Below are 25,764 nucleotides of genomic sequence, written 5' to 3' on the forward strand. Positions count from 1 at the left end.
AAACATGGAAATGTCGGGATGAAACATTGAGGATGTGGGGATGAAACATCTAGATGTGGGGATGAAACATGGAGGATGAAACCTGGAGATATGGGGATGAAACATAGAGATGTGGGGATGAAAGATGGAGATGTGGAGATGAAACATGGAGGATGAAACATGGAGATATGGGGATGAAACATAGAGATGTGGGGATGAAACATAGAGATGTGGGGATGAAACATGGATATGGGGATGAAACATGGAGGATGCAAGATGGAGATATGGGGATGAAACATGGATATGGGGATGAAACATGGAGGATGCAAGATGGAGATGTGGGGATGAAACATGGAGGATGCAAGATGGAGATGTGGGGATGAAACATGGAGGATGCAAGATGGAGATATGGGGATGAAACATGGATATGGGGATGAAACATGGAGGATGCAAGATGGAGATATGGGGATGAAACATAGAGATGTAGGGATGAAACATGGAGATGTCGGGATGAAACATGGAGGATGCAAGATGGAGATGTGGGGATAAAACATGGAGGATGCAAGATGGAGATATGGGGATGAAACATGGATATGGGGATGAAACATGGAGGATGCAAGATGGAGATATGGGGATGAAACATGGAGATGTAGGGATGAAACATGGAGATGTCGGGATGAAACATGGAGGATGCAAGATGGAGATGTGGGGATAAAACATGGAGATTTGGGGATGAAAAAATCGAGGATGTAACATGGAGATGTGGGGAAGCAACATGGAGATGTGGGGGTGAAACATGGAGATGTGGGGGTGAAACATGAAGATTTGGGGATGAAACATGGAGATGTGAGGGTGAAACATGGGGATTTGTGGATGAAACTTGGAGATATGGGGATGAAACATGGAGATGTGGGGATGCAACATTGAGATGTTACAAACACTGTTTGACAATATAAAGCTAGCTCTGCCTTTTAGATGAAATACTGAATTCTCATTTCACAATGGATGGACATATGGACGTAAAAACTGGAATGCCAATTTTGGATTGGTTAGCATGCAGGTTTGAATTTAGTACATTTACAAATTTAGCAGATACTCTTAACATCGCAACTTAATGGAGCAATTAGGGTTATGTTCCTTACTTAAGGGCACATCCCCCCAAAAATACCTGGTTAGTTCAGGGATTGGAACAAGCAAACTTTCGTTTATTCACTCAATGCTCTTAATCACTCAGCTTCCTGCCACACATTGCACAAAACGTTCATATGAGATGTTTTGTTTGGTGTTTACTCCTTCGTGTGGTGATGTTCTTTTTCCAGATGACAATACAAATCACAAAATCATACCACGAAAGAAAAACACGCCTCGTGAGAGACTGTGGTAGTCCTGACATCTGTCAGTCAAGGGGCAGTCTTCTTCTTAGTAGACTTTATCTGTTGCCATGGTGAGAGACAGGTGTATAATAAACTGTCCCTCTCTTTCCCTCTCGCATGCCACCTTGAGTGATAAAGACACTTAGGTTCACTTATCAGCCTGATGATCTAGACATCCGTGAAGACGCACACCATTTGGTCATTAACATCTGTTCAGGAAGAAGCTGCCCTATTGACCTGCCACTCATCATGTAATGTCCAATCAGAACCCCTCCTGACCTGCTACTCACAATCTAATGTCCAATCAAAACCCTTTAGTGTCCATGTCACCACTGAGAGAAGTGCATGGGAGAGGAGGGTCTTCTGTAGCCTCCCCCCCCACCTACAGTGAGACCTGAGATTCCAGGGAAAGCACCTCCAGTGCTTTAAGATCATGTAAATCACCTAAACAGCCATTTCATCTCCCCCGCACACTTAACGGCACAGCCCGACACCGGGGAGAGTGGCAGATACAGCGGGGTGTCACGTTCAGAAACCACTGTTCCTGTTTATTTTTCTCTGCCAGGGGCGTATGGGGCTCTGTCAAGCAGCTCGGAACAGTGCTTTATTAGAAGTGTTTACAATTACTGGGATATTGACTAAACACACTTAGCAAATTCACTCCACAGTTCACACTAATGCAAAACCAAGGAACAGCGATGGGGATCAATGAAATATATTGTCATGGGCAAATGCACTGGATAAGACAACAAAACATTTGTTTATTTTTTGTTTATTAGGGTTATTTTGCAGTGACCTACTGTACTGAGGGGGAAGGGATATTGCATTTCCAAAGCCCACTCCTCTTCTTACTAAGGATCCGCCCTTTTTAAAAATGTTCTCCTAAAATGACATACCCAAATCTAACTGCCTGTAGCTCAGGCCCTGAAGCAAGGATATGCATATTCTTGGTACCATTTGAAAGGAAACACTTTGAAGTTTGTGGAAATGTGAAAGGAATGTAGGAGAATATAACACAATAGACCTGGTAAAAGATAATACAAAGAAAAAAAACAACCGTTATTTTGTATTTTTTTTGTACCATCATCTTTGAAATGCAAGAGAAAGGACAAAAGGTATTATTCCAGCACAGGTGCAATTTAGATTTGTATGTATAATGTTTTAGACTGATCCAATGAACCATTGTATTTCTGTTCAAAATGATGTATAACACTGCCCAAATATGCGTAATTTGTTTATTAATAACTTTTCATGTTCAAAATTGTGCACTCTCCTGAAACAATAGAATGGTATTCATTCACTGTAATAGCTACTGTAAATTGGACAGTACAGTTCGATTAACAAGAATTTAAGCTTCTGCTAATATCAGCTATGTCTATGTCCTGGGAAATGTTCTTGTTATTTACAACCCCATGCTAATCGCATTAGCCTACGTTAGCTCAACCATCCCGTGGAAGGGACACTGATCCCGAAGAAGTTTTAAATCTCCAACGTGACACAGTGATAAAAAAATATTATGTCACAAGAGCCTTTTGAATGACGTAACCTATCCTCTGTCTACTCTAAAAGTGTGGCTTAAATCCACCTCTCTTTTCTTTTAGCCGGATTCAAATTTGCTAAATGAGGACATCCCAGATGCCCCTCCTTCTCTCCCTTTTATCGTATTTTATTCATCGATCATAAACCTCCCTGTGGACTCCCCTCTCTGTAATGTAAATTGGGGTTTTCAACATCCAGGAAGTGCATTTTCAAGCCACTCTACATCTCCCCATCTCTTCCTCACTCGCTTCCCCTCCTTCTTCTCCATCCCTCTTCTTTCCTTATCTGTTTGCTGCATTTATCTGCTAGCCAAGGTCAGACAACTGGTTAGCTATCAAGCCCGATAAGGAATGAGGGGCAGACTGGGGGGGGGGGCGACTGGGGTCGAGGTCAGGAGGGTCCAGCTTGGCTAATCTCCTCAAACTGTCCCCTGATAACAACGTTTGCCTTTTGTAGCCTAACACTTGCCATTTGTTACAATTATTTAGCAACATCCAGACGCAGAAGCATACTGTAAAAAATCAAGGTTACTCTTCAATCTTTCCTCTATTTCCTTCAGGGGCATGCTCATGCCATCAGAGAGGGAGAAGAGAAGGAGAGGAATGAGGGAGCAGAAGATAACCTGCAGATTCTCACGGAGGACCCTAGGGAGGGATTCCTGCTCACTACAGATTGACTCATCTTTTCTAAGACAGGAAATGGATCAGGTTTATGGAAGCCAGGCCCAGATCCCTTTATTTCACTGCCCTGTGTTCTACAGTGAGGTGGGGGCCAGGCCCAGATCCCTTTAATTCACTGCCCTGTGTTATACAGTGAGGTGGGGGCCAGGCCCAGATCCCTATAATTCACTGCCCTGTGTTCTACAGTGAGGTGGGGGCCAGGCCCAGATTCCTTTAATTCACTGCCCTGTGTTCTACAGTGAGGTGGGGGCCAGGCCCAGATTCCTTTAATTCACTGCCCTGTGTTCTACAGTGAGGTGGGGGCCAGGCCCAGATTCCTTTAATTCACTGCCCTGTGTTCTACAGTGAGGTGGGGGCCAGGCCCAGATCCCTTTAATTCACTGCCCTGTGTTCTACAGTGAGGTGGGGGCCAGGCCCAGATCCCTTTAATTCACTGCCCTGTGTTCTACAGTGAGGTGGGGGCCAGGCCCAGATCCCGTTAATTCACTGCCCTGTGTTCTACAGTGAGGTGGGGGCCAGGCCCAGATCCCGTTAATTCACTGCCCTGTGTTCTACAGTGAGGTGGGGGCCAGGCCCAGATCCCTTTAATTCACTGCCCTGTGTTCTACAGTGAGGTGGGGGCCAGGCCCAGATCCCGTTAATTCACTGCCCTGTGTTCTACAGTGAGGTGGGGGCCAGGCCCAGATCCCTTTAATTCACTGCCCTGTGTTCTACAGTGAGGTGGGGGCCAGGCCCAGATCCCTTTAATTTACTGCCCACTAGAGGGAGATTTGGTCATTCGACTGCAGGAAAGGGCTACGTCTGTTGTAGTTATTGTGTTGAGGGTGTGGTAAAATCTATATTCTGTCCTTTAATCAAAATAGAAAACTTTTAAGATTGGTGTATGTGGGTACTTATATTGTCAGCTTATTTGACGGTTTAGGAGGCTAAAGAGTGACATTTTGTTTGTGTGTGTTTGCCTCATCCTTCCATGCCGGAGAGAAAACACAACCACAGACAAATAAAAAGCCTTGTAGAATACTCACACCAGCGCACACAAACAAACATATCTCTTCTTTTCCTCTACTAGAGGGGTTTCTATTAAATAATTCAAAAGGCTGTGCTAGGATGCCAATCAGAAATACTACAGCCATAAAAGGCATGTCTGTAGTTGGTGCAGAGTCGAGCCCTGCAGCAAATGAAGGCATTATTCTTGATATCCTGGGGAGGATGCAGCAGCAGTAGTATTTCTGCCTTCATATTTATTTATTTATTTATCCACTTGGTGGAGGGAAAGAGCAGTGTTTGGGTAACTGCAGCGAGAGGACTGTCAGCACACTTTATCCCCATTTGAATAGCGTCTTACCGACCATTGCTTAAGCTGTAAGGTGAAACTCACTTTGCGGAGCGCCAGTTCCACAGGCAAAGCCTTGTTTTATGAGTTGAGGTATGTGCTTAGTGCTTCAACCTTTGATTTAGCTCAATTAACTTGTTATTATTTCATATTGCCAGTGTTTAATAAAAAATAATGGTACCACACAGCATAAACTGTAGTGACTACAGTTATTAGTCAATAATTAAATATATGTAATCTGTATTCTGCTTTACGTCACACCTACTTATTACCTAGACTTTCCAGGTCTGGCTCTGTGCAATACTATTTTTACATTCCGTATGATTGGACAGTATCTCCCGAAATTAATTTGGCTTCCTGTAAACTGCCTTGAAATGATTCAATATTATCCATAATCAGTAAAGATATGTACAGTAATTCAAACCTTATCATAATTACATATTTATCTGAGGGGAGAATTAGGTTTATTCCACAAATAGAATCTAGGAGTTACATTACTGCAAGAAACATATTTCTGAATATGGAAATGAAAATGCAAGGAAACGTTCAGTACATTAGACGATTACACACTGACAGCCCGATCTGCCACTATATATCACCAGGCAGTTATTTCCAATCCATTTACTTTCTATCAATGTTCTTCTTCTTCACTGAATGAATGCCCTGATGCAAATCCATATCAAATGTGTAGATTAAAACCACCTGGGTGGAGGAAGATGATGAATATGATGGTGGTGAAGTACAATGGTGGCTTTACTGTCAGATAACAGAGTGATGGACCAGGTGCTTCCATTACGACCTTCCTCAGCTGACATCCTTACAGTGGAACACATCACCGGGAGATGGGGGACAAATAAGAAGGGGAAAGAGGGATACCTAGTCAGTTGTCCAACTGAATGTATTCAACTGAAATGTGTCTTCTGCATTTAACCCAATCCATCTCAATCAGAAAGGTGCAGGGAGCTGCCATAATCAACATCCATGTCTTCAGCACCCAGGGAACAGTGGGTTAACTGCCTTGTTCAGGGGCAGAATAACTGTTTTTTACCTTGTCAGCTCAGGGATTCGATCCAGTAACCTTTTGGTTACAGGCCCAACACTCTAACCACTCGGCTACCTGCCGCCAGGTGGTGAAGGCGTGCATTATGGAATGTTAAGGAGAATGGCGGCATTGATGACAGTTCTCAGATTGGGTAGAGTACGGTGTGTGTCTGTGTGCCCTTGGTGAAGAGCATGCTGGGTTACTCAGTACAGCTGGGTTGATATTGGGACAAACATCTGTGACTATAGTCATTTCTTCCCATTTGTATGCAATATGTCACTATACTGATATACACTAGAATGACAAGATGGAGTTCTGGGAATATAATGATTAGCTGATTGCAAAAGCAATAGGTTGATACATTTGTTAGCTCCTATTGATGAAGTTGGGAAGCAATGGTTCATTTTTACCTTGCGCGTGGACACTCAAAACAAGACGACAAACAAACACCTTCATCATGACAATGAACAATATGCACTCCTCCTGCATTCTCCTTGTGAAACCATCAAAACAATCACTCTCAACTTCTTGGTGGAAGCACAATCAACATCTCTTTTTGTCACTCCAAAACATGAGACATCCACTTAGTCCCCAAACCCTGTCTCTATATCTGAATTAGCACTAATGGACCAGGCTAACCCCACCCCCAATCACTTCTACCACTCCACTCTTATCCACTTGGTTAACTTAGTGAGCTGAGATTACGTCACTCTCCTTCCACATCCAGGAGGTTATGTCAAGACAGGCAAGGTCATTACTCACGAAGAAGCCCCTGTGGCGCTCTCACGCTATCTTCCCTCGCCTAGGGACTCCACAGAGCAATCTCCGTAATTAGTCAACTTCCCCCTGCTAATCATCTGACTGACAGCACCTAACCTCCTACCTAACCATTGAGTTAGAGTTGGACAGCATCCGCTAGCCATGGATGGAGGCTGGGGCCGAATCCTCCGGATGCTTCCCAAAACACCTGATCAACATCCTGCGTGGCTGATATTTGATTGAGTTGTCAACAGGTTTCAATATTCAAATCCTATTATTAATGTGTGGTTAAAATCTGGGTTCTAATTTTGGGTTCGAATTCATGTGAATTCTTTCAACTAGCCGCATTATTACATTGACACAGGAAGTTTAAATAATGACGGAACTCTGTTGACTCAAACAATCTTTGCCTGAGGGTAATGTTGTTAGCATAGAAACTATGGTAAACACTGCCTGGCTAATAGCTTAGGGCACCATTGAAATGAGTACACCGTAAATACATTTCAGATGTGAAATCAGCAAATAAATAAATGTATTCACAGTGTATTAGCAGTATAACCTTGTTAATTTGTGAAATGGTGTTCAGTTATTTGCATGCCGTGTTCGAGTATGGCTTCAACTTGATCACATGGTTGCATGTCAATTGACCTTGTTCATCTCTTGGCTCCAGACATTAATGTTGAGGGCAGGGTTGTGATGGGTGCTGCAGGCATCCCCTTCAGGGTGCATAATATTTACTAGCAAGATGAGTGTCACTGTCTTCATGATATCTGTAGACTTTCAAGTCTTAACAGTGACATGGTAATAGCTGATCTGCAAATCACAGGTTGTCTGTTTTCTTCAAATGCTAATTTACTGCTAATCATCAGCTCAGTACAGAGAATAACATCCACTTACATTCACTCACAGCAATGTTTACTGCATAGCCCTTTTATCCATTTAAGTCAAACTCATTTCATATAAAAATGTAACATTCAATGGAACTATTCACTCCCTTTTCATTCAGATGTTTAAATACTGTATGCAAGAGACATGATGCAAATTGGGAGACATTTTTGACTTTTTTCACCTCATTAACTGTACAGCATAGATACCACAAGTCTATGGCCAGGCTCTAAAGTCACACGGAGTAAAAGTGTCTAATTTCTTTATTATTTTAGGACACGCACAGAGCCAATTAGTTAATCATTATGGCCAGGCAGGTGGTTCACTAATAGCAGATAATGACACACCTTGGGCATTCTGAGACACTGTGCTGCGCGGGGTTTTTCAGCAACATTGCACAGCGCACATGTCTAATTGGCTGCTGGAACAAGAGGGCGAATGGAAGAGAAGTTACCACCAAAACTGTTTCTATCTCAAACAACATGGTTAAAGCTGGTTAAAGCTGGCTATATTCACTGGGACAATGGCATATTGTTTGGTGGATAACCAAGCATAGGCAGTAGGCAGCCACATGTAACTTCATAAACACATAGAGGATTGAAGTCTCTAGAGAACTAGAGAGAAGTAGATCTTTTGTTCAAACAGGAAGAAAGGGTGGCAGAAGAAAGCCTGGGGGTCACAATCACCTCATCCTCCTTCTTCTGTCTCCCCTGATTAAAAACAAACAAACAAACAGAGAACAGATTGCCATGAAGTCTGACGAGACGCTTCCTTTATATCTTTCATTTGATTTTAAGTAAACGTGATCCAGCAAACGTCTTTTGTTTTTGATGTGGAGCCTCCCCGCCGAGTCTCGTCAGATTGTCATTAAGAACTCTTTTATTGACACACGACATCAAACGTGAATCGGAGGCTTCATAAAAACTTTTTTATATTGTCAAATAAAGAGTACAGAAATGGGCAGCTGTTATAGTGTGAAAGCCATCGATGACCATTCATATATTGTCTTCTTTCAGGAAACATTTTCAGTCATTAATAGATTTGAAGAATTTTACCACATTCAGTCTTTGCCTCCTGTAATTTTTTGTTATAATTGTTTCCCCCTGCTGGATTTCTCAGGTAATAAAATCTACCAATCTGCCGGACAGAGAAAATGTTTGCTATTAGCTTTTGATAGTGTGAGTGAGTGCATGTTTGTATGAGAGATATACGAGAGGTGATAGAGAGACATGAAGGGGAGGAAGAGTCGAGGGAGAGCTATATGATCCTCATCTAGTGATAGGCTTGTAATTATGAAATGGAATGCAATTTTCTGAATGTGCCCCCCCACCCCTCACTGCTGTATCCACCATTCTCCTCTGTTTCGGGCTGTGCCGTTAAGAGTACGTGGGGAAATTAAATGGCTGTTTAGGTGATTTACATGATCTTAAAGTGCTTTCCCTGGAATCTCAGGTCTCACTGTGGGGGGGGGGGGGGCTACAGAAGACCCTCCTCTCCCATACACTTCTCTCAGTGGTGACAGGGACACTAAATGGTTCTGATTGGACATTAGATTGTGAGTGGCAGGTCAGGAGGGGTTCTGATTGGACATTACATGATGAGTGGCAGGTCAATAGGGCAGCTTCTACCTGAACAGATGTTAATGACCAAACGGTGTGCGTCTTCACGGCTGTCTAGATCATCAGGCCGATGTCAATAAGTAATCCGAAGTGTGTTTATCACTCAAGGTGGCACGCTGCTTGACTGGGAGAGAGAGAGACAGCTTATTATACACCTCTTTCACCATGGAGTCGAGGGATGGAGAGTGAGAGAGAGAGTTTCCCATGCCAATAAAGCCCCTTGAATTGAATTGGAGAGAGAGAGAGAGAGAGAGAGAGAGAGAGAGAGAGAGAGAGAGAGCGAGAGAGGGAGCGAGAGAGCGAGCGAGAGAGAGAGCGAGAGAGATCAAGAAATTCAAAATAGAGGCTTGAAGTGTCCCTCTTAAAGTTATCCTATACACCCTGGGCTTTTCCCCAATGTATCTGCTGAGCCTAGTCAATGCAGTGCTGGGACAAACCACATTGTTACGATGGTTAAGTGAAAAATAAGTGCATTCATGAACTGTAGCATTTCATGAATCCCAAGCATACAGTAAGTTTCTCTAAATACATGTGGCATAAGACTGTCATTTGCATGAATAGCTGGCACTGAATACCATTCATAGTTGGCAATACTCGAGTTATATGACTCTAAAATTGTTACATCCCTTTCCTGTGAACATTATATATAAATGAACATTCCTGCATAGAGTGAGATGACTGTACGAATGAATATGTATTTTCATATCGTACAAGCCTTTACTTGACTGGAAATGTGTTATGTCATAAATCGTACATGATGTATGAGGAAAATACAGATCATCATTAATATGCAACCTGTTGCCAGAAGCGTTTGTGTCCTAGCGAATACGCGTCACCGCGATGCTCTGTAAGCTGACAGCCCAGAACAGACAAAAGCAGTTTGTTTTCCTTAGAAGCTCATCGCGCTCCAGTCACACAGCTGCTATTGATGCAAACAGCTTTTAATATGGCCATTCATAGACCTATAGCAGTTTATTTTATTATGTTAGCACCTTACGAGAGGCTAGAACACCACGTCTCTCCCACGTCTCTCTACCTCCATATTGAGTGACACAGTGGTTATGAGCGATGATAGCTGTCGTCGCTCCGAGGAAGAATCTAAATGAACTGACAGCGACTGGCGCCAAGACACCTCGCTCCAGAAATTCCACTGACAACGTTATGATACTAAGAACTTTATGCAGAATGATGAGGCCTGGAATCCGTGTGATTGAGACGATGCAGGACAGCATATAATTCCTCACGTCAAGTGTTTATCTGCTTAGGGATACTGTTGTTAATGGGACTACTGTCATATTCGGACATGTGACGTTTTCATATGAAATTATGTAAAACACAGGTACAGTAGGAGAGTGAAACGGTTTTGTTTGGCTTTGAATACAGTTCTTGGGCGTCATCATTTCAGAGAGAGAGAGAGTATAGAGACACATAGCATTACAGACACCATTTTGTAAATATTCACAGTTATTGTCAGTTGTCCATTAGCCTACTACTGCAGCCACAACAAACACAGAACAAAGCCCATGGCAAGAGACCCACTAGACCATGACGTGTTGTTCGCGATGGGGTATTTGTTAAATTGCTGCCTCGCCAATTCAAAGTGGAACTCTTTGCTGCTAGCCACATATTGGCACGCTTGTCCACAGTTTACTGCATGGGGGATAGAGAAACAGGAGTAAATAGAGAATCCTCATGGCTTTGTGGTTTTACCTGTGGTGTCCACTGTATTGATGACCAATGTCAGGGAGAATTCACTAGGGGAAAAAAGAGGATGAGACCATCCTCCAGGAACATTGTATATCTCCCAAGCTGTATAGAATATAGACAATGTCTTATAAGTAAGTAATAGGGCCAGAGGAGGTGTGGTATATGGGCAATATACCACGGCTAAGGGCTGTTCTTATGCACGACTGTGTCTGGATGACAGCCCTTAGCCGTGGTATATTGACTAAACACCATCAACCCCCAAGGTGCCTTTTTGCTATTATAAGCTGGTTACCTACGTAATTAGAGCAGTAAAAAAGATGTTTTGTCATACCAGTGGTATATGGCCTGATATACCACGGCTGTCAGCCAATCGGCATTCAGGGCTCGAACAACCCAGTTTATAATGTCTTTTAAGCAATTTGCAGGCTGATATCCTTCATGTTTTCATAGCTGGAGTAGACTCAGACAACACCGGTATAATTAGCATAACCCAAAATCAATAAAGACCATTTTGTGTGAAAATATTTAAACAAAAGAATCCCATATACAGTAGTTATCAGGCATTTCTTCGCTGTTATCTTTCCTCAGAAAATAAAGCAGCTGTCTATGGTTGAAGCGATGATTCACATCATTTTTTCAATACATTTCGCTCCCCATATGTCCGTCACAACTGTTGACGCACTCAAATATGCTGTGAGGTGTGTTTATAAAAACACACTGAGCATTGATACTACAGAATACAACTTTCTGCATTAGCTCACTAAAAAACTGCATGTAATCATATATATTTTTTGCCACTATGGCTATTGTATTCGGCGCATGTGACACATTTAAAAAAATTGTATTTAATTGTATATACAGTGCATTCGGAAAGTATGAAGACCCCTTGAATTCTTCCACATTTTGTTACATTACAGCCTTACTCTGAAATGGATTAAATAGTTTTTTCCCCTCATCAATCTACACACAATACCACCTAATGACAAAGCAAAAACCGGTTTTTAGATTTTTTTGCAAATTTATTCAAATAAAAAACTGAAATATTACATTGACATTAGTACTCAGACCCTTTACTCAGTACTTTGTTGAAGCACCTTTGGCAGTGATTACAGCCTCGAGTCTCAAGAACATTCAGAGGTTTGTCCCAAAGCCACTCCTGCGTTGTCTTGGCTGTGTGCTTAGGTTCATTGTCCTGTTGGAAGGTGAACCTTCGCCCAGTCTAAGGTCCTGTGTGCTCTGGAGCAGGTTTTTATCAAGGATCTCTCTGTACTTTACCCTGTTCATCTTTGCCTCGATCCTGACTCGTCTCCCAGTCCCTGCTGTTGAAAAACATCCCCACAGCATGATGCTGCCACCACCGTGCTTTACTGTAGGGATGGTGCCAGGTTTCCTCCAGACATGAAGCTTGGCATTAAGGCCAAAGAATTCAATCTTGGTTTCATCAGACCAGAGAATCTTGTTTCTCATGGTCTGAGAGTGCTTTAGGTGCCTTTTAATGAGAAGTGGCTACTGTCTGGCCACTCTACCATAAAGGCCTGATGGGTGTAGTGCTGCAGAGATGGTTGTCTTTCTGGAAAGTTCTCCCATGTCCACAGAGGATCTCTGGAGCTCTGTCAGAGTGACCATTCGGTTCTTGGTCACCTCCCTGACCAAGGCCCTTCTCCAACCGATTGCTCAGTTTGGCCCAGCGGCCAGCTCTAAGAAGAGTCTTGGTGGTTCCGATCTTCTTCCATTTAAGAATGATGGAGGCCACTGTGTTCTTTGGGACCTTCAATGCTGCAGAAATGTTTTGGTATCCTTCCCCAGATCTGTGCCTCGACACAATCCTGTCTTGGAGCTCTACAATCAATTTAATTTACCACAGGTGAACTCTAATCAGGTTGTAGAAACATTTAAAGGATGATAAATGGAAACAGGATGCACCTTAGCTCAATTTTGAGTCTCATAGTAAATGGTCTGAATACTTATGTAAATAAGGTATTTCATTTTTTTATTTTTTATTAAAACAGCAACAATTTTTAAAAACCTGTCTTCACTTTGTCAGTATGCGGGATTGTGTGTAGACTGATGAGGACAAACATGTATTTCATCCATTTTAGAACAAGGCTGTAAAATAACAAAATGTTGAAAAAGTTAAGGGGTCTGAATACTTTCCAAATGGGTTACGCTATCAAACACTTTTCAACCATTTCCTATGCTAAATATAAGGAATAAGAAAAGGCTTTGATTTCTGGTTAAACAGAAGGAAAAGGGCTCTTAGAAAACATCTAGCAGTAACATCTGGCAATAACATCTAGAGATAATATCCAGCAGCAACATCTAGCAGTAACATCTAACAGTAACATCTAGCAGTAACATCTAGCAGTAACATCTAGCAGTAACATCTAGCGGTAACATCTAGCAGTAACATCTAGTGATAACATCTAGTGATAACATCTAGCGGTAACATCTAGCAGTAACATCTAGCGGTAACATCTAGCGATAACATCTAGCGGTAACATCTAGTGGTAACATCTAGCGGTAACATCTAGCGGTAACATCTAGCGATAACATCTAGCAGTAACATCTAGTGGTAACATCAAGCAGTAACATCTAGCGATAACATCTAACAGTAACATCTAGCGGTAACATCTAGCGATAACATCTAGCGGTAACATCTAGCTATAACATCTAACAGTAACATCTAGTGGTAACCTCTAACAGTAACATCTAGCAGTAACATCTAGCGGTAACATCTAGTGGTATCATCTAGCAGTAACATCTAGCAGTAACATCTAGCGATAACATCTAGCGGTAACATCTAGCGGTAACATCTAACAGTAACATCTAGTGGTAACATCTAGCGGTATCATCTAGCTGTAACATCTAGCAGTAACATCTAGCGATAACATCTAGCGGTAACATCTAGCGATAACATCTAACAGTAACATCTAGCGGTAACATCTAGTGGTAACATCTAGCGGTAACATCTAGCGGTAACATCTAGCGGTAACATCTAGCGGTAACATCTAACAGTAACATCTAGTGGTAACATCTAACAGTAACATCTAGCGGTAACATCTAGCGGTAACATCTAGCGGTAACATCTAGCGATAACATCTAACAGTAACATCTAGTGGTAACATCTAACAGTAACATCTAGCAGTAACATCTAGCGGTATAATCTAGCAGTAACATCTAGCAGTAACATCTGGCAAGAACATCTAGAGATAATATCTAGCAGTAACATCTAGCAGTAACATCTAGTGGTAACATCTAGCAGTAACATCTAGCAGTAACATCTAGCGATAACATCTAGCAGTAACATCTAGTGGTAACATCTAACAGTAACATCTAGCAGTAACATCTAGCGGTAAAATCTAGCAGTAACATCTAGCAGTAACATCTGGCAAGAACATCTAGAGATAATATCTAGCAGTAACATGTAGCAGTAACATCTAGTGGTAACATCTAGCAGTAACATCTAGCGGTAACATCTAGCGGTAACATCTAGCAGTAACATCTAGCAGTAACATCTAGCGATAACATCTAACAGTAACATCTAGCAGTAACATCTAGCGATAACATCTAACAGTAACATCTAGTGGTAACATCTAGCGGTATCATCTAGCTGTAACATCTAGCAGTAACATCTGGCGATAACATCTAGAGATAATATCCAGCAGCAACATCTAGCAGTAACATCTAACGGTAACATCTAGCGGTAACATCTAGCGGTAACATCTAGCGGTAACATCTAGCGGTAACATCTAGCAGTAACATCTAGCGGTAACATCTGGTGGTAACATGTAGCGGTCTTAAAAGTTATCAGAGATACATCAAACATAGAAATGTTGAATTAAAGTCCCTTGCCAACTAATATCAACACATAGATTTAGTTTTGGAGGAATTATTTTCCTTGTGTATTTTTTTTAATATTTTGCCTACAGCCTTGAAATTCCATTACCAACAACCCACAGGGAGGATTATGATATTTTCCAAAGGTAACACATAAAGGTTGATCGCTCCCGAGTGGCGCAGCAGTCTAATGCACTGCATCTCAGTGCTAGAGGTGTAAATACAGACACTGGTTCATTTCCAGGCAGTATCACTACCGGCCATGATTGGGAGTCCCATAGGCCGGCGCACAATTTGCCCAGCGTCGTCCAACTTAGGCCGTCATTGTAAATTAGAATTTGTCCTTAACTGACTTGCCTTGTTATATGAAGGTTTAATATAAAATAACTTTCATAGTGTTTTTACTAATATCTATTTGTTGATGAATTATTAAGTGTTTAAAACTCAGAATTTCCCAGAAAACATTAACGGAATTACAGCAATTGAATAGGCTACAATAGGAAATCATAGAAGTCACAAACCACAATTGGGTCACCTGCTACAGTCCTCTCTTTCACTGGTATACTGTTACGTTTAACTCATAACTGTTTTCAGTGGTATACTGTTACGTTTAACTCATAACTGTTTTCAGTGGTATGATGTTACGTTTAACTCATAACTGTTTTCAATGGTATGATGTTACGTTTAACTCATAACTGTTTTCACTGGTATACTGTTACGTTTAACTCATAACTGTTTTCAATGGTATAATGTTACGTTTCACTCATAACTGTTTTCTTTCTCTTTCTGGTGGTCAAAGCAAGTGTGAAAACAGTCTGAACAACCCCTCCCTCTCTCTCTCTCCTCTTCACTCTCTCTTCTCTCTCTCCAGTTATTGTCATCTTTCCTAGCTCTTACTGACACCCTCTCTTTCCATTTACTGTAACCAGCATCCTTACCCACTGAGCTCCAACTGACACCAGACGTCCATGGACGTTGAAAAGTAGTTGAAATCTGGTCAGTCTGCCCTGGCCTTGATTTCAACGTGCACAGACGTCATTGTTTGGTATGGTCTGGAACGGCTTAAATTTCAACGTCCACAGATGTACATTTCTGTTTCGGACCGGCCTTGATTTGGGACAAACATAGATGTCCATGATTGGTTCAGATTTGGACCAGTCCGGACCGGACCAAGTTTGAACCAATCTAAGATCTATGTTTCACAAGTTTCACAGTACAGTAACAATAAAGTGAAACAAGTTGAGTAGAGTATAATTCAGTTCAGGACAGAACACCACAGTACACAGTAAAGCACACTAGAGTTAAGTACACAATAATGTACTGTATTGTACTGTACTCTACTGTACTGTACTCCACCTTACGATATTGTACTGTACTGTACTGTACTGTATTCTATTGACCTCTACAGTGCTGTACTCTACGTTACGATGCTCTACTATACCGTACTGTCCTGTATTCTACTGACCTTTACTGTACTGTACTCTGTTACAATACCCTACTATACTGTACTGTACTGTACTGTATTCTACTAACCTCTACTGTACTGTACTCTACGTTACGATACTCTACTGTACTGTGCTCTACATTACAATACTCTACTATACTATACTGTCCTGTACTGTATTCTACTGACCTCTACTGTACTTTGATGTCCAAACTTGTGAAACATTGACGTCTATGATTGGTTCAGATTTGGTCCGGTCTGGACCCAACCAAATGTGGTATTTTTTGAGCTTGTTAAAAATAATAACCCGTTTGTAGACTAATACCCAAATATGCAAAGGAGGATATTGAATATTTCCACCTTTGTGTATCTAGATTATTTAGCATACATCAGCATGAAGAGAATGACATTTATATACATAATTATGCATTTATGTGTAGTACAGATCAGGGACCCATGCAGTGGCAGTTATTCATGAATGGCAAGGGAAGCCAGGCTTCCCCCCCAAAAATTTAAGAAAAATTCATTTCTTTTTTTTAGCTTTCATCTCTTTTCATAATTTTCCTTCAATTCACAAGTGGCTGAATGTACAGTATCACACTAGAGAAAGCATCCGAGCGAGCGAAATATCGACTCTCTATCTCAATATGTGTAGCCCTAGCAGTAACATCTAGCAGTAAGCCAGCGAGCGTTTGGCCTCCCTTGATTAAAAAATGTTTTGCCAGCATTGAGCTAAACTGAGTGAGCCCAACAGTCAATGGTCCTTGCGCCCCCAAAAAAGTATCAAGGGAAACCAGTTTGGATTTGGTTTCACACCAATCACATCAAAAGCAAAACGTAATTGACAGAAAAAACTTGAATTGTTGCATCTTGTTGTGTCGTTGTACTCCGGTAGCTAGCTAACTAGCTAATATCGGCCCTTTCCTAAATTAGCTATGGATACAGATTTGTACCTGTGGTTTTACTTAATTCTCCATACCGGACAATCATTATAATGGTGATTCTGATCCTACCATAAATTCATACATTGTGCCCCTGGCCTGAGAGGATGGAATATATAATATGTATCTAGATGTAGAAGGCTAATGTTAACTAGCTGGCTCATCGTTGCCCACGAAAGGAAGTTAGGCCAGCAAGTATTTTAGCCAGGTAGCCTAGTCTAGGACAACAAATACTAAAAACGTCTACCAATGTAAGTGTAACAGTTGTCGTCTGGAAAGGACCAAAACGCAGCGGGTTGTATACTCATCTTCTTTTAATAGGAGAAAGAAGGAAAACCAAACCAACACGTATACAAAAATCACAAAAATGAAGAAAGACGAAATACAGTCTTGTCAGGCATAGACAGCTAAACAAGCACAACCTCCCACAAATCACAAACACACCCTAATATATAGGACTCTCAATCAAAGGCAACTAGACAACCCTTGCCTCCAATTGAGAGTCCACACCCCAATTAACTAAACATAGAAACAGACTAACTAGAAAGAACATAGAAATAGACTAACATAGAGCAGTGACCAAAAAACCCGTAAATAATAAATCAAACACCCTACTACATAAACCTTCACCCCGAAACACATAAACAAAATACCCTCTGCCACGTCCTGACCAAACTACAATAGCAAATAATCTTTATACTGGTCAGGACGTGACAGTAAGATAGAGTCATAGACCATTTTGGCAACATCAAAGAGAGGAGGATGGCAGGGCGTTCCTCTACAATTAGGGTGAGTCAACATATTCTTTCTACTTGCGCGTGCGCACACAAAAACGCAGAGACAAACACACATAGGCCTGCAAACATAAATCAGTGCCATGGACAGCCACATAAAATGTACGCTAACAATACTAAATAGTTTTTGGTATCTTTAAGTTGTCACTATATTACACTAAGCATAGGTGATTTGATTATGTTGAAGTTTAAATGGTGCTGGAATAGTGGAGGCAGCTCCTGTTTTCTTTGTGACTTACTGTAACTCTCTGTAGTTCTAAATCAATAGTTGTTAAGCAGCCGAAAATGTTGGAAACATTAATTTGCTTGATCATGCTGTAGTGTACAAGTAGGTCATAGAAATGTTTGTTACATGCTATATTTGTTTTGTGGACTTCAGCAGACAGATGTTACTCTCCGGTTTTCTGATGAAAAACATTTTGAATTTATTGTGCCGCTGTGCCGCTGTGTGACTGTTGTCATCTTGTTGGCTCTGCCTTAAACATCAAGGTGGCATTTGAACTAACGGCTTATAGAGAAAACAATGCAATTATCACAATACATGTTGTAATATGGCTTTTATCCTGGCTTCACTTCCCAATTGATTTTACCCACGCACTACTGGATCCATAATGAAATTCCGTTACCACAATTCTGTTACCACAATTCTGTTATCGGGTGTAAATGAACTTCACCTACTGTATTTCAATAACAAAAATTTTAAAAATTTAAGTCAAGGTGTCATGTCATAGCTGAACACCATTCTTTCTGTAGACATCTTTGAATCTTAATTCAGAGCAGACATTTTGGACATTTTTGTAAAACTCGTTTTTGAAAACGGGGTCACATAAACTGAAGGAGATTTTACATGTTACCAAACAATGTTTTTTATTTTTTTATTTAACTTGGCAAGTCAGTTAAGAACAAATTCTTATTTACAATGACGGCCTACCCCAGCCAAACCTGGACAATGCTGGGCCAATTGTGCACCGCCCTGTGGGACTCCCAATCACAGCTGGATGTGATACAGCCTGGATTCAAACCAGGGACTGTAGTGACCCCTGTTGCACTGAGATGCAGTGCCTTAGACCACTGAGATGCAGTGCCTTAGACCATTGAGATGCAGTGCCTTAGACCACTGAAATGCAGTGCCTTACACCATTGAGATGCAGTGCCTTACACCATTGAGGTGCAGTGCCTTAGACCACTGAGATGCAGTGCCTTAGACCACTGAGATGCAGTGCCTTACACCATTGAGATGCAGTGCCTTAAACCATTGAGATGCAGTGCCTTACACCATTGAGATACAGTGCCTTACACCATTGATATGCAGTGCCTTACACCATTGAGATGCAGTGCCTTACACCACTGAGATGCAGTGCTTTAGACCGATGCAAATATTGCATCTGCACAGTTCTTCCAGTAAATGTTTTATTTATTTATTTTTGGGGAAGGGAAATTGTTAAAATGAGTCCTTCTGCATAGAGTTTATTAAACTTCAAAATCAATAGTTTTTGTTTGGCTGTCAAAAGCTCCCTAGGAGAGGTGGGTGTGAAGTCAGGCGCAGGAGAGTAATAATATAGAGAAGGCGTTTATTAAAGAGTCCATCCATAGAACAGGCACAGGACCACAACAGCAGCCCACTAAAATAATCCGGAACACAGTCCAGAAAATACACCTGTCTAACAGAACAAAATAAAACGCAACCCAAACCAATGACAGGTACACAAACAATCCCGCATGATCGAGACCCCCAGACGCTCCATAAACGCCCTCCAAACCCAGGACCCGAACTGGGGACCCCGATCAGAAACTATGTCCTCAGGCACCCCGTAGTGCCGGAGGACGTGTGTAAACAGGGCCTCCGCGGTCTGTAGAGCCGTAGGAAGACCGGGCAAAGGGAGGAGACAGCAGGACTTATAAAACCGATCCACAACGACCAGGATCGTGGTGTTCCACTGTGACAGAGGAAGATTGGTGAGGAAGTCCACCGACAGGTGGGACCAAGGCCGCTGTGGAACGGGGAGGGGCTGTAACTTCCCTCTAGGCAGGTGTCTAGGAGCCTTACACTGGGCACACACCGAACAGGAGACATAAACCCTCACGTCCCTTGCCAATGTGGGCCACCAGTACTTCCCTCTAAGACCCCGCACCATCCTATCAATACCCGGATGACCAGAGGAGGGTAGCATGTGAGCCCACCTGATCAATCTATCGCGAACACCAAGCGGGACGTACCTCCGACCAGCTGGACACTGTGGTGGAGTAGGTTCTAACCATGACGCCCGCTTGATGTCCGCGTCCACCTCCCATACCACTGGTGCCACCAGACAAGAGGCTGGAAGTATAGGGGTGGGATCGATGGACCGCTCCTTGGTATCATAGAGACGGGACAGTGCGTCGGCCTTAGCGTTACGGGAACCTGGTCTATATGAGATGGTGAAACGGAATCTGGTGAAAAACATCGCCCACCTTGCCTGACGAGGATTCAGTCTCCTTGCCGCCCGGATGTACTCCAGATTACGGTGGTCAGTCCAGATGAGAAAAGTGTCTCCACACCTTCAGAGCTTTTGCCACAACCAGCAACTCCCTGTCCCCCACATCATAGTTTTGCTCCTCAAGACTGAGCTTCCTTGAAAATAAAGCGCAGGGGGCGAAGCTTCAGGGGCGTGCCCGAGCGCTGGGATAGCACGGCTCCAACACCAGCCTCGGACGCGTCCACCTCAACTATGAATGGCAAAGAGGGGTCCGGATGCGCCAACACGGGAGCATCGGTAAACAGAGCCTTCAGGCGACAAAAAGCTCCTCCGCCGACCACCGCAAATGCACCGGCCCTTCCTTCAGCAGTGAGATAATGGGAGTAGCCACCTGCCCAAAACTCCCGATAAACCTCTGGTAGTAATTGGCAAACCCTAAAAACCGCTGCACCTCCTTTACCGTGGTTGGAGTCGGCCAATTACGCATGGCCGCAATGTGGTCACACTCCATCACCACCCCAGATGTGGAAATGCGATACCCCAGGAAAGAGACAGCTTGTTTGGAGAACACATGTCTCGGCCTTGACGTACAGGTCATGCTCCAACAGTCGCCCAAGTACCCTTCGCACAAGAGACACATGCGCAGCGCGTGTAGCAGAATAGATCAGAATGTCATCGATGTACACCACCACACCCTGCCCGTGCAGGTCCCTGAGAATCTCGTCTACAAAGGATTGGAAAATGGCTGGAGCATTCTTCAACCCATACAGCATGACGAGGTACTCATAATGGCCAGATGTGGTACTAAACACGATCTTCCACTCATCTCCCTCTCGGATACGCACCAAGTTATACGCGCTCCTGAGATCCAGTTTTGTGAAGAAGCGTGCTCCGTGAAATGACTCCACCGCCGTGGCGATGAGAGGTAGCGGGTAACTGAACCCCACTGTGATGGAATTTAGACCTCTGTAGTCAATGCACGGATGCAGACCTCCCTCCTTCTTCTTCACAAAAAAGAAACTCGAGGAGGTGGGTGACGTGGATGGCCGAATGTATCCCTGTCTCAGAGATTCAGTGACATATGTCTCCATAGCCACCGTCTCCTCCTCTGACAGGGGATACACGTGACTCCTGGGAAGTGTAGCATTAACCTGGAGGTTTATCGCACAATCCCCTCGTCGATGTGGTGGTAATTGGGTCGCCCTCTTTTTACAGAAAGCGATAGCCAAATCGGCATATTCAGGGGGAATGCGCACGGTGGAGACTTGGTCCGGACTCTCCACCGTCGTCGCACCGATGGAAACTCCCACACACCTACCTGAGCACTCCTCTGACCACCCCTTAAGAGCCTCCTGTCTCCACAAAATGTTGGGATTGTGATAAGCCAACCAGGGAATCCCCAGCACCACTGGAAACGTAGGAGAATCAATGAGGAAGCGACTAATCCGCTCCTCATGACCCCCCCGCGTCACCATGTCCAGTGGAACCGTGGCCTCCCTGACCAGCCCTGACCCAAGTGGTTGACTATCTAGGGTGTGCACAGGGAAGGGTTGGTCAGGGAGGCCACGGTTCCACTGTACATGGTGACGCGGGGGGGTCATGAGGAGCGGATTAGTCGCTTCCTCATTGATTCTCCTAGGTTTCCTAGGTTTCCATGGGAGTTAGAGCAGGAGTGCTGGGAGGTGGAACGAACAGGACCCGATCAGGACGCCCACGAGCAGCCAGCAAGTTGTCCAGTCTGATGGAAGTGTCTATCAGTTGGTCTAGAGTGAGGGTGGTGTCTCGACAAGCTAGCTCCCTGCGGACGTCCTGTCGTAGGCTGCAGTTATAATGGTCTATCAGGGCCCTGTCATTCCACCCCGCGCCAGCGGCCAGGGTCCGGAACTCCAGCGCAATGTCTTGTGCGCTCCTCGTCTCCTGCGTCAGATGAAACAGACGTTCACCCGTCGCTCTGCCCTCTGGTGCGTGATTGAACACAGCCCGGAAGAGGCCGGTGAACTCTGAGTAATGGTTCCTCGCCGAGTCTGGACCCTCCCAGACCCCATTGGCCCACTCCAGGGCTTTACCTGAAAGGCAGGAGACAAGGACATTAACACTCTCCTCTCCCAAGGGAGTCGGGTGAACGGTCGCCAGGTAAAGCTCCAACTGGAGCAGGAACCCATGCACCCGGCAGCGTCCGCTCCTGCTGACTCCATGAATACCGGTGCGGGATTCTGTCAAAAGCTCCCTAGGAGAGGTGGGTGTGAAGTCAGGCGCAGGAGAGTAATAATATAGAGAAGGCGTTTATTAAAGAGTCCATCCATAGAACAGGCACAGGACCACAACAGCAGCCCACTAAAATAATCCGGAACACAGTCCAGAAAATACACCTGTCTAACAGAACAAAATAAAATGCAACCCAAACCAACGACAGGTACAGAAACAATCCCGCACGAAACCAAACTGGGCCAGATTAAATACCCCACTAATTAACCTAAACTAGACACAGGTGAAACACAAGACAGACAAAACCAAACGAAAAGGAAAAGTGATCGGTGGCAGCCAGTAGACCGGCGACGACGACCGCCGAGCGCCGCCTGAACAGGGGGAGAGGAGCCACCTTAGGTGGAAGTCGTGACATTGGCATACTTTTCAAAAACGAAAAATATGACTCAACGCAATTCCGTTACGTGGAATTGCCCTTATTCCATTTTCAATTTAAAACAATTAAAAACAAGTTAGTAGCTATCTCCAGATGTATTTATGTGTTTGTTTGTGTATACCACCAACAGAGTGTCGTCAAGATCACAAGCCTGGAAATAACCCATTGATTCTTTTTTTTAAAATCTGTTTATTTATTTACTGTCTGCGGAAGGCTAATGCAAAGCATCAATATTGGTTCAAAGCGGAGGGAGAAACAAACGTGCGTACCTACTCTATAGGCTATTTCCCAGACGTTTTCTCAGGAGCGGGATGGTTTTACTGGTTGTAGGTCCGTCAAACTACCCCAGGAATAAAGAAGCAAATGTCAAATTAATTGCTAGCAAGCGTTGGGGTTTGACCATCTAAACCTCTAAGCCAACAGAGGCCTCCTGACCTTTCTACAGTACTATGGGGATTTTGATAAATATCTACTCGAAATAGGTTTGTAGAAACCGTATCTGATGAAGATCTTCAAGGTCTGTGTCTGGATCTCAGTATGTGTTTGTGTCTAGGTCTGAGTCTGTCTGAGTCTGTGTATAGGTCTTTTTGTTTTTACCATTATTTTACCAGGTAAGTTGACTGAGAACACATTCTCATTTACAGCAACGACCTGGGGAATAGTTATAGGGGAGAGGAGGGGGATGAATGAGCCAATTGTCAGCTGGGGATGATTAGGTGACCATGATGGTATTAGGGACAGCTTGGGAATTTTGCCAGGACACCAGGGTTAACACCCCTACTCTTACAATAAGTGCCATGGGATCTTTAATGACCTCAGAGAGTCAGGACACCCGTTTAACATCCCATCCAAAATACAGCACCCTACACAGGGCAATGTCCACCAATCACTGCCCTGGGGCATTGGGATATTCTATTAGACTAGAGGAAAGAGTGCCTCCTCTTGGCCCTCCAACACCACTTCCAGCAGCATGTGGTCTCCCATCCAGGGACTGACCAGGAACAATCCTGCTTAGCTTCAGAAGCAAGCCAGCAGTGAGTGTGCAGGGTGGTATGCTGTGTCTAGGTCTGTCTGGGTCTGTCTGGGTCTTTGTCTGTGTCTAGGTCTGTCTGGGTCTGTCTGGGTCTTTGTCTGTGTCTAGGTCTGTGTCTGTGTCTGTGTCTGTGTCTGTGTCTGTCTGGGTCTAGGTCTGGGTCTTTGTCTGGGTCTAGGTCTGTGTCTGTGTCTGTGTCTGTCTAGGTCTGGGTCTGTGTCTGTCTAGGTCTGTCTAGGTCTGTCTAGGTCTGTGTCTGTCTAGGTCTGGGTCTGTGTCTGTGTCTGTCTGGATCTGGGTCTTTGTTTGTGTCTAGGTCTGGGTCTGTGTCTGTCTGGGTCTGGGTCTAGGTCTGGGTCTTTGTTTGTGTCTAGGTCTGTGTCTAGGTCTGTGTCTGTCTGGGTCTGTGGCTGGGTCTGTCTGGGTCTGTATCTAGGTCTGTGTCTAGGTCTGTGTCTGTCTCTGTCTGGGTCTGTCTAGGTCTGGGTCTTTGTCTGTGTCTGGGTCTGTTTCTAGGTCTGTGTCTGGGTATGTGTCTAGGTCTGTGTCTGGGTCTGTCTGGGTCTGGATCTGTGTCTGTGTCTGTATAAGTCCATCTGGGTCTGTGTCTAGGTGTGTGTCTGGGTCGGTGTCTAAGTCTGTTTCTAAGTTTGGCTGGGTCTGTGTCTGTGTCTGTTTGGGTCTGTGTCTAGGTCTGGGTTTGTCTGGGTCTGTGTCTGTGCCTGTCTGGGTCTGTCTGGGACTGTGCCTAGGTCTGGGTCTGGGTGTGTGTCTAGATCTGGGTCTGTCTGGGTCTGTGCCTAGGTCTGGGTCTGGGTGTGTGTCTAGATCTGGGTCTGTCTGGGTCTGTGTGTAGGTGTGTGCCTAGATCTGGGACTGTCTGGGTCTGTGTGTAGGTGTGTGCCTGTATTTCTCTCAAGATCTTCCACACCGGGATGACATCACTAAGACATTTTGAGAACCGTATAGGGTATTAATGCAGGTGATACAACAAGCTCAGACGGGATTCAGCAAATCAAACCTTGCCTTCCAGGGTGGTAACTGTTGTTCTCTTTTAATAAACATAATAGCCAACTTAAAGCCAACTGTGGGGAGTAGCAGTGACACTTTGCAGAAAACTGAGGAAAGTAACAGAGCAGAGAAAGAAACTCTCCAGCCGTCCGTCGACTATAGCTGGTGCACTGGGTTCCACAGCACTGTCAACTCAATTTGTTTTGCTTACTGAAAATATACATGACTGAGACACACTGTTGAGCAAATGTGAATCACTTAGTAGTCAGACCAGGGGGAAAAGACGGTTGACAGCATCAGCAGATTCCTCGCTGCAGTGCTATCTCGCATCATGCCTGCTCAGATGATTCTGATATTGTCATTTTCTTTATGAAAAAAAGAAATAATGGACGGAATAAGAAAAGACTGGGGGACAGCAGTGGAGAAGGTGGAAAGCTTTAAGTTCCTCTGCGTACACATCACGGACAATTTGAAATGGTCCACCCAAACAGACAGGAGGCTGAAGAAATTTGGCTGGTCAACTAAAACCCTCACAAACTTTTACACATAAACAATTGAGAGCATCCTGTCGGGATGTATCACTGCCTGGTATGGCAACTGCACTGCCCACAACCGCAGGGCTCTCCAGAGGGTGGTGCGGTCTGCACAACACATCACCGGAGGCAAACTCCCTGCCTTCCAGGACCTGATG

This window comes from Salmo salar, chromosome 07, assembly GCF_965601325.2.
Source record: "Salmo salar chromosome 07, fSalSal1, whole genome shotgun sequence".
Taxonomy (NCBI): Eukaryota; Metazoa; Chordata; class Actinopteri; order Salmoniformes; family Salmonidae; genus Salmo; species Salmo salar.